Genomic DNA, 10,587 nt, shown 5'->3' with positions numbered 1-10,587 from the left:
TGTTGATACTATTTTTTTATCCTAGTCTTTGTCTACATAAATACGTAAACACATCAATATCTTATAATAATAATATTTTTATATTTTTTTAGCAAAGAATGGATTAACAATAGACATCAAGCTTAACACTCGTAAATACATACACAAAAATTCAGCCTATGACTTATTGGGGTGTATATTAGTCTAAACCAACAAACTAACAATATGAGGGGTCGCAATTTATTTGATTTTCTATGTTAATCTTCAATTTTAACTTCAAGCAACTTAAAAAAGTTGTTGTGATTCGGCGTAACTATCATTAAGTGCGATAATCTTCTTAACCTCTTCTCTAAATAAAAGAAATTATCAATGCATATAAAACAACAACAACTAGTACTATGTTTAAATGATTCGATGATTGTTGTTGAATCATTTACTATGGTCAAGTGACAACGTATAGCCATTTTGATAACCCAAGCATAACAATGGAACATAGCTAACCAATCACAATCCATCAGATTTGTTTAACACCTAAAGTCAAAACAAACCGTTATTTATAAATCACTGTTACATACGCAACACGAGATCACTAGTCAATCCCAAAAATTCCCGAAAGTGAGCAGAGTTCGAACGTGACAACAAATGAGACCGCACAAGAATAAAGTAACCAACCCGGCCTCACATCAAAACCATTTTAAAATGTTATTGGGGACACCTTTCAAAATGAAACGAAAGAGGTGGCGATTCCTCAATACTGTGTGGGTTCCACGCAATTTGAGGCAAGTAGAGCTCCACGTAGGAAATGGGGCTTGGTTGTGAGTCTCTAAAGAATGACCCAGAGACAATATGTAGTTATTTAATAATTTTTTTTAATGCTTTAGGACAGCTCTATTTCTTAGCGCACACATGGCAGCAGACAACCCCCTTCTCACTCTCTCTCGGCCTCCCTCCCTCCCCGGGGGGTTTATTCTTCAGTCCCTTTCCTTCTCCTTTTGGCCTCTCTCTCCTCCGCCTTTCGCTCTCGAATCTCCATGTCCTCTCTCTCTCTCTCTCTCTCTGCTTGCGCCTTCCAATTCTCCGAATTCCCTCTCATCGGTTTCTTTTCTCTTGGCTGCTTCTTCGCTTCTAAGGTTTCTAGGGTTTTGGGTGCTCCATTCGCCGGAGCCGAGCGCTGGGCCCATCTAGGGTAAGAACTAGGCAAGGAGGAACAGTAGTCGTGCGCGGATTGCCGCTCGTCTTCCTCACTAGTTCAATTGGGTGGAATCTGAGGGTTTTGCGAGGCGCTGATCTGTAGATTGCTGCAAGAGCTCGTGGAAGTTTGCTTGCTTCGGGTGTGCGGATGGCTTTTCTTAGTTAAGTAAGAGGAATTGTTACTTTTGCTGATGTTTTAGTGAAAGATTTGTTTTTGCTTAGTTTCTTTTGTTGGTTTTAGTGGATACTTGAGATTTTAGATCTGTATCGGAGAGAGGAAAGAGATCGGGCATCAAAGTTTGAATTTTTGGTTGCAAGTATGTCAATTGGTTTTTTTTGGGAATAAATCTTTCTATTGTGCTAATTTAGGGACGGTATCATTGTTAGAAAACCAGGGGTGGTTGGTGAGATGCTGAAATAGCTGAAAAGTTCTCTCCTTTGTTCTTTAAATCGTGCAGAATGGTGAACGAATGAACATAATGAAGGTGTGGTGCCGATGGGTTTTTGTGCAATTGTGTCAGCAAGTGCATTGAGGAGAGGAGTAGTGGATTCCTTTAATGAATTCTTTCTTTTGTAGTTTTTAGCATTTATATATTGCATACTGCTTTTTGGAGTAAAAATTTATTTTTTTATATCTTGGTATTGTTTTGGAAGTGTCAGGGCTAGTATGGTTAGTTTGCCTCTATTCCAATAAGTGAGCAACCTTTTTTATTTTCAGCTGATATCCTAGAACAGAATATAAGGAATGTGGCTATTCTGTTCTCTTGAGGGCATGTGCAATGTGGCTATTCTGTTCTCTTGAGGGCATGTGCAAACTTAATTAAAACAACCAAAAGAAAATCAAGAAGTAAAAAAGGAATTATATTACCATTAAAGGGTAGGAAAGACCATTAGTTGGAAAGCTAGGGTTTGGGTCCTTCTTTGCAAATGTCAGCTTGAACACAGTCTTATCCTGTTATTTTGAGGACAGCAACATTCACCTGTACATAGGATTTTAGTTGTCAAGCCCCTTATCAAGTTCTTTGTCCATCTTGGAAGGGTACATTGGCACCTATTGATGGATATGCTTGTTCCTATTGTTTTTGATCTCTGCAGCCCAAGATTTACCATCTTGATACCGGATCCCATATCGATATTGTTTTGATATAGTGTCGGTTTGCCCAACATGGAAGTGGGTTTGGCATATTGTATGCCCTCTATATTGAGTCTCAATTCGGTACCAATATAGTACGGTACATCTAGAATTGGGCGGTACGTACTGGTACGGTGAACTATGACTATAGATCTTTGAGGCTTTAAATGAGAGAAGCACATAAGGCTTGGGACTGATGATTTTGATTTATCGATGCAATTATTTCTGATGGCCTATAAAAGGCAGAATTGTGTCTTGATACTGATGAAACAATACTTAGCCAATCATGATCTACAAGCCACCTGATATGGGTAATGAATATCAACATCTTTTCATTTTATATACTCTGCACAATGTTTGGCTGATTTCTCAGCCATTTTTGAAAGCTTTCCTTTTTAATATTGTGGTTTCTGGTCACTGTCCATGAGACTCCCTACTTGTTGGAGGAATCTTTGGCCCAGACTTGTCCAGGACATTTTATTTGTCAGTCACTTGATGCTCATGTAGTGCTTCTTCTGGTCTTCCTTGATTTTGCCTTTATAATTCATCTTTCCTTGCATTGCCAGATTTCCGCCTTAACTTCCTCATTTCTTATGGGTCATCTTATCATCATGCAATCTCTTTGTTACTCATATGCAAAATCCATATGATTGTCATAGAAGTTCATACTTTTATGTGTTGATGAATATAAGAAGATCAAATGAAAGTATGGAGGCACATATCTACTGTACCTATCTTAGACCCTTTTTGGGATTTCCTTGACATATCATTCCTTTGTACGATTGAACCAAGGTGTTCCGACAATATTTGGCAAGTTTCTTTCTGATTTTTTTCAGATGGGTTCTTGACTTTACATGTATTATTTCTAATTACTCCATCACCTTATGTCTTACCTTCACTCTTTCACGTGTCACTAACCAAACCCTTATCATTTGGAATATATGGCAACTGTAAAATTTGTAAGGAGGTTTGGGCTGAAAGATAACCGGTGAAGGCTGACTATGATAGGTAATTCTGTGATAAATGTTATCTGTAATGATTCATAATTAGCTTGGTACTAAGTGGAAGAAGTCAGAAGGGGATCTTCGCTTGTGGATTAGCTTCTTGAGATTCTCAAAAGGCAACTTAATTTTCAGATGCCTGCACAACCCATTAATTTACATATATGATGGTTATAGTATGTGATGTTTAGTGCTCCCTAAACTCAAAGGAACATATGAAACAAAAATGTAATTTGATTTTTTAAAGAAAGTTAAAATATCTCTGTAATTTATTCAATGGTGTCACAGTCCTCTTACAGTTAAAGTTTTTGTTTAATTCATACCAGCAAACAGCCATGTGCTAGGCATGCTCGAGAGACTTATATCATACTATAATATTGCACGGTTACATTTTAGAAGAGGATATATAAAATAAAAAATAAGAAAAGCATAAGATATTTTCCTAAATATACACTATTGCATAACAATTTGACTTCTAAAAACATTTGGATACATATTTAAATAGAACATAAACAAAAAGAAAATATAAAACAAAAAAAGAACAATGTAGTAGGACTAGTATTGTCAAAAAAAGCACTGCTTCGGCTCGTAGGTGATCCTAGTCAGCAAGGTACACCATTTCGGAACCGAGCCCAATATCGGTGCCACCCTATTATTGTATCGGTACGTTCGGTACAGGGTATGCCTCGTACCGTCCGGTTCGGTACGGTGTGCCTCGTACCGTCCGGTTCGGTACGGTGTGGTATGGCATATCTTTACTTAGAGAGTGTAGGCCACCTACGTAATGGCTGACCAAGAACTCTTATATTAAAAGATGTATATATATGTACTCCTTTTGTTTTAACCTTATATCCACTATCATGACTAAAATAAACCTATTTTTAGTAAACTAGGTGTGTAAATAACATAATTTTCTTTTTGCATATTCCATCCCATCTCTCCCAAGTTGATGCCTTTCTCATCTCTTGATGTTAGGGTCAGTGAGTTGCCCATTACCACCTTTTATCGACCAATCCATGTATGCACCACCAAGAGGAGGCTCTCATGGAAACAACCATGCAACTGCCAACAATCCCCCAATAGGTTGTCCATAGTCGTTCGATCACCCATGGACCCCCATAAAAGTGTTTTTTTTTTTTTAAATATGTCTTTTGGGCCCCATAAAAAGGGTTTTTTTTTCTTTAAATATGTCTCTTTCTTTTTCTTCCTCTTCTCTTCTCATGTTATTCCTCAACTTCCCTTTTCATTTAAAGAATCTTTCTTTTTCCTCTCCTCTTCTTTCTCTTTCCTTCTCCTTTTTAACCCTACGTTTGTCTATTTTCTGTTTCGTTTCTTTGTTTTTTCTGTTTATTTTCTCCTCCCTGTTGCATTCCTTCTTTTTTTTTTATCTCGGAATGCAAATTTGTGATTCTAGTTATGACTCATGAGCTTTATATTTTTTCTTAGACTTTTCAAATTTGTACTTTTAGATTTAACTCTAACAATTTGCTTTTGTTATCACTTATCCCCCTTATATTTGACTTGGTTGATTAATATGTGATGGAGTCATGATGGTTTGAATTGATCTTAGCACCTGTTATGCTATAATGGTGTATGACTATTGTGGTTATTCATGTGTATAATTTGGAAAAGAAGATGTTATTAAGTTATTATTATACCTTTTATGTATTCTTTTTGCTCCTTTAAAAGATGGACTGCCATAGTCACTGGGCAGTTTGCTAAGGCACCTAAGTAGTTAGGATCCCTATTGACTAGCGATTGCCTAGGTGCTTTGACAACCCTGGGTAGGACAATCTTCTTTTTCTTCTTAGAAAACAAAAGCAAACTCAGAAATAAAGAGAATGAAGGCAAAAGGACTTATGGATATTATATTGATAATGCTATGAATGATTCTGGTTTTTTAATGTACAAAAGCAACCAGAAGTGCTCTTATCTACATGAGTTTTTTTTTTTTTTTTTTGCATATAACCTCTTCGGTTATAGATTAATTGTATATGGAGACTCCTCTTTTCTATATTTGCAGCTCAAGAACTCCATACCATAGAAATTGTTTTTTTTTTTTTTTTGGGTCAAAACAGTATTTCATTTCATATACCTCTAACGTGAATACAACCTGACATATCAAAAGAAACTAAACAAAATAAGGAGTGTGGGATGCACTCTAAGCTAGTCCAAAAACCTCCCCAGAATGCCGGGCAACATAGGAGGCGACCCAACCTGCTGCACTGTTCGCCTCCCGATATACATGGGAGAAATAACTTTCAATAGTCCCCAAAATAACTTTCGATCAGTTATATTAGAATATTTTCCATGTTTCTTCCTATTCCTCCTCTCACTCAATACTTTGGGGTTTGGAACTTCTAGCCAGTGAGGTACATTGCTTCTTTACATTTCCATCCAAATTCAAGATAGAATCACGGTCTCAATTATGCCAAGGGTGGTGGCAAAAATATTGAATCGAACAACTAGGTTTCCAAAAGCATGGGTGGCTCACTAGCTAGAAGCTTTAAGAGGCTGAATGATGAAAGGAATGGGATTATTCTCCTATAGCTGATGAAAGTAAATTGGGTTCTTTTGGATTTGGATAAAGGAGGTCTTAAATTCTTAATCTGCAAATATGTAAATGAGGGGTCCTTATATACAATTAATATATAATAGGGAAGTTTATATGCAAAAAACCTACAAACATAGCATTTTCAAGTTTCGTTTGTTATCCAAAAACTTCGGAGTTACTTTGAGACCTGATATCATAGGTTGTCCTGGTATGGTGTTGCAGTCAACATTGACTCCGCTCATCTAAGTTCTTTTATTAAATCTCCTACAGAAAAACCATTTCAGATATGTAGCTTGCCAAGCTTTTCTTTCTTCATGCTTTTCTTTCAAACATTTTGCTTATCTGTCATTTTCTGTACAACAAGTTATGGCAATTGTAAAAGCTTATTCTTGGTTGCCGAAAATGATATATTTTTTGATGATCTTTTATGATAATATTCTGTGGCTTTGCTAATGATGCCTTTTCATTCAGGTCAAGAAAGGAAATTCATTCAGTTGAGGTATCAGTTGATGATGTTGGACAAAAATCCATTGTTTGATGGGCTCCATTATTAGTCAGTCCTTTCTTGTGAATGCTACTACTGAGTGTAGAAGCTGTTGCTTTAAATGAATATATGAGTTTGTACTGCAGTTGATTCTAGAGCTATGGGTTATGATTGGTATTCTTAAACAACTGTGCTGCAATTTAGAGATCTGCGATAAGAGTTCTTTCCACCTTTAAAATGCCTTCATGGTGGGGGAAATCCTCCTCTAAAGATGTGAAGAAGAAGACAACAAAGGAGAATCTGATTGATACATTACATCGGTTTATAAATCCAACTGATCAAAAGGGTAATGTGAAATCAGGAGGGGCTCGAAGACATAGTAATGATATAACCTCAGAGAAGGGGTCCAGATCAAGAGTAGAATCACGATCAACATCACCCACAACACAGGTATCACGTTGTCAAAGTTTTGCAGATAGGCCACATGCCCAACCACTTCCTCTCCCTGGCCTGTGTTCAGGCATTATGCGCACTTCCTCTGATGTCAGCACATCAAAGCCAATGTTGGAAAAACGTGGCAGACCGCAGCTGCATTTACCACTTCCTAGACCAAATCACAATCCAAAAAGGCCAGATCCTACTGATATTGATGGAGATTTGGCTACTGCTTCAATTTCTAGTAACTGCTCCATTGATAGTGATGATCCTGCAGATTCTCAACTTCAAAGTCCTATCGGAAATGATCTTGAACATGGAAACAGAGGTGTTGCAAACAACCAGTCCAGGTAATCTCCTTGTAGTTCGATGTGAATTATGTGATGTGCTACTAATCTCAATATGAATACATTATAAATTCATTATAAAGCTTCCCCTTAACAACCTTTTTTGTTGTTGTCTAAGTGTGGCGCATAAAGATCAGTCTCCTGTGGTTACTCGGAAGAACTCGAGAGAAATGACAAAACCAACGAATTTGATTTTTGCAAATCAAATTCTTTCAACATCGCCCAAGCAGGGTGTTCTGAACAGCAACCAGTCCAATATACATGTTCCTATGCCTGTTGCTCTTGGAAGTGCCCCAGATAGTTCAATGTCAAGTCCTTCTAGAAGCCCTATAAGAGTTGTATGCCCTGAGCAGATTCTCGCCTCAGCTTTTTGGGCAGCGAAGCCTCATGCAGATGTCACTTTTCTTGGATCTGGCCAATGCTCCAGTCCAGGCTCTGGTCAGACCTCTGGGCATAATTCAGTGGGAGGAGATATGTTAGGGCAGTTATTCTGGCAGCACAGCAGGGGTAGCCCAGAGTGTTCTCCAATACCTAGCCCAAGAATGACAAGTCCTGGTCCTGGCTCTAGGATACATAGTGGAACTGTCTCTCCACTGCATCCACGGGATGGAGGGACAGCACCAGAATCACCTACTAGTAGGCATGATGAGGGGAAGAAGCAAAGCCACCGGTTGCCACTGCCCCCAATAAATATTTCTGGTTCTCCTTTTCCTCCAAACAATGCAACATCAAATACTCCATCGTCAATACCTCGAAGTCCTGGAAGGACAGAGAATCCCACAAGCCCTGGATCACGGTGGAAGAAGGGGAAGTTGATTGGGCGTGGCACATTTGGACATGTCTATGTTGGTTTTAACAGGTGCATATGTTGGTTTTAATTTTCATCAGGGATTTACATGCCTATTTTCTCACTTCTAGTGACAATAGCACTGCTTCTGTGTTAATCTTTCATCATACGTGACCGAACTTGTCAAAAATCTTATTGTTCCTTTGCTGACAATTGTCAGACAGCTCATGAAGAAATCTTATAACCTACTATTACCTGTATGCTTGCCATGGCACACGGATTCATATGTAAAAAGATATTATCTTCAGAAATATGATTGTATGAAAAGGGAGAACCAATATACTTAGTAGAGAAAGGTAAAGAATTTAGATTTAGAGAAGAAAAAATAGAAAAGATATGTATCATAGAGGAAAGTTTTGCATCATGGAGTACAAAATCTGCTGTAGGTGTAATTTCACCTGCATGCAAATCAAATCTGCCAACCTGATCTTAACCACATGGGCTCTCTTTCCTGCCTTAGTTTCTCATTTAGATTCTTGCAATTGATAATTTTGCTCGCTAAGTAGTGGGGATGACAACTTACTGGAACAAAGGACCAAGTTAAAAGAGAGGAAATCTTTACACAGGCAGGCATAGATGACTACAGCTACTATCTATGATGGAAACATTGTCCTGGATGATAATAAATGGCAAAATAAGATTGATGATGCCAATATTAATACCTGGCATATGATTAGTTGCTAATTAAATAGGGATATAAAATTCAAAACAAATCTTTATATCGTTGTTCACTTTCCAAATTTGACATAAATAATTTTCTGAAGTCCTTTTAGTAATATTGATAGCCATCCACAATGTTTCTCAATTTTATTCATTTTTAGTTGTTTTTAGTTCATTTTCTGGGTTCATGTCTTACTTTTCTTTTCTTGATTTATTTTACTCTAGTGAGAGTGGTGAAATGTGTGCAATGAAGGAGGTTACCCTCTTCATGGATGATGCTAAGTCAAAAGAAAGTGCAAAGCAATTGGGGCAAGTGAGTATTTTTCTTCTTAAATCTTACTAGTTTATTCTGCAACTTGGCCACAGCATATAATTTATGCTGTTTTTATATTTTTTGTTTTAAAAAAATTGTTTCTTATTGTTGGCTCATTTTCACAGGAAATCTCTCTCTTGAGTCGGTTGCGTCATCAAAATATAGTGCAATATTATGGAAGTGAGATGGTATCATTATTCCCTTGATTAGCTAAATGTTTTTGTCTATTATCTAAACTAGATTATCAATTTTTTTTGGTAAAGATTATTTTTCAGTTTAGTATTCTACTTTTGCTTGAAGTTCCTATAATTCCATAGTTTTCTGTTGGCCATGTCCCATTCTAAGTTGTGCCATATCCATTGATTTTGTTCTCGTTATCTACTGGAAACTGGCTAGTCAACTAAATAATTTTCTTTTTGACATATGGATATTACACATACTGGTGGCCAGTAGTTTATGACACTGTCTAGTTGATTCAAATAACTTCATCACTCAATATGAAATACAATCTGGAACTGAAGTCCACCAGACATTCAACAGAAATGTTTCTTTTGAGCTGTCATATTGATTGCTAATCAAAATTCAGTATGTTAATACTTATGTTTGTTAGGAAAATTACTTGTTCATTCTGTATGCATGCATACATAAATGGGCACACATACATGCACAATAGGGATGGATTCACAACATGCACACACCTAAATGATACGTATACTTACATCCTGAGATGCTTTCTAATGCTGCTAATCAACTCTACTGATTGGCAGAGCGTTAGCTGGATAAATGTCGATATTGAGATATGCAGTGGTACTTGCACTTTGTGGACACTAAGGAAACAGAGTGAACAAATGTATTACTAGGATATCTTAGTGCAGTAGCTGATGTATTTCTGGAACCCATCAATCTCCATACAGTAGACCGAAACACTGAATATATGTAACTTCTTATATTTATATCTTTAGAAAGTTTCTGCCAATCCAAGAAACTAGTGCAAGTAGCAGGCCAGCCAAGGATGATCTATGGGTTCATGTTCCACAGAAATCGATTCAGTGCTCGTTTCTCATTTATATAAGCATCAGCTTGCTTTCTAGTTTCTAGCATGAGGCTATCCACGATCAAAATACTTCCCAAATTCCAGACATTCACTGTTGGTAAAAAAAGTCTGCAATCTAACCCATATGGCAACATGTTGTCACAGAGCTTCTGCATCTGTATGTGGATATTCATGCTTCTGAAGCCTGATGGATATTTTGATGATGTAATGATTGGTAGGAGTGTTGGACAGTGAACTGAAATGGTTCAGAGGTAAGAGTATTTGGAACTAACTTCAGGAGTTGTGGGGTAGAAATTGATCTGACTTTTTTTTTTTCGGATTTGATTTGTAGCAGTCCACTGCTAACCAACTGCAGTATTTTATCACAATAAGCTAAGAAATAAAGAAAAGAAGAATAAGGAGGAAAGTACAGAAAAGTAGGACCAGTGCTCCGCTTTTTCTCTGTACTGTATAATTTAAAATGTGAATTTCGAATTTAGTCAATATTGCAGGAATGTATCATTTTTCACATTTTGTTCTCAAAATACCACGAACTCTCAGTTAGATCTAATTCGTGCATGCCACCTCTCTGACCAAGCATGCAAACATTT

General features: G+C 37.2%; 1 pseudogene across 1 annotated transcript in view; it reads left to right on the top strand.

The window, feature by feature from the left end:
* Positions 1-863: 863 nt before the first annotated feature.
* LOC103717728 (mitogen-activated protein kinase kinase kinase YODA-like) overlaps positions 864-10,587 on the top strand; it is a 28,663-nt pseudogene continuing 18,939 nt past the window's right edge. Inside the window, exons 1-5 of the transcript XR_016395737.1 lie at positions 864-1,331; positions 6,329-7,126; positions 7,242-7,982; positions 8,856-8,943; positions 9,069-9,131. The product of XR_016395737.1 is annotated as a mitogen-activated protein kinase kinase kinase YODA-like (transcript). The remainder of the gene's footprint in view (positions 1,332-6,328; positions 7,127-7,241; positions 7,983-8,855; positions 8,944-9,068; positions 9,132-10,587) is intronic.

This window comes from Phoenix dactylifera, chromosome 6 (assembly GCF_051530095.1).
Source record: "Phoenix dactylifera cultivar Ajwa chromosome 6, Ajwa_hap1_PhDact_Kaust_v1.1, whole genome shotgun sequence".
NCBI lineage: Eukaryota > Viridiplantae > Streptophyta > Magnoliopsida > Arecales > Arecaceae > Phoenix > Phoenix dactylifera.
Note: the sequence above shows the minus strand (reverse complement) of the source record. Positions and strands in the feature narration are given on the sequence as shown.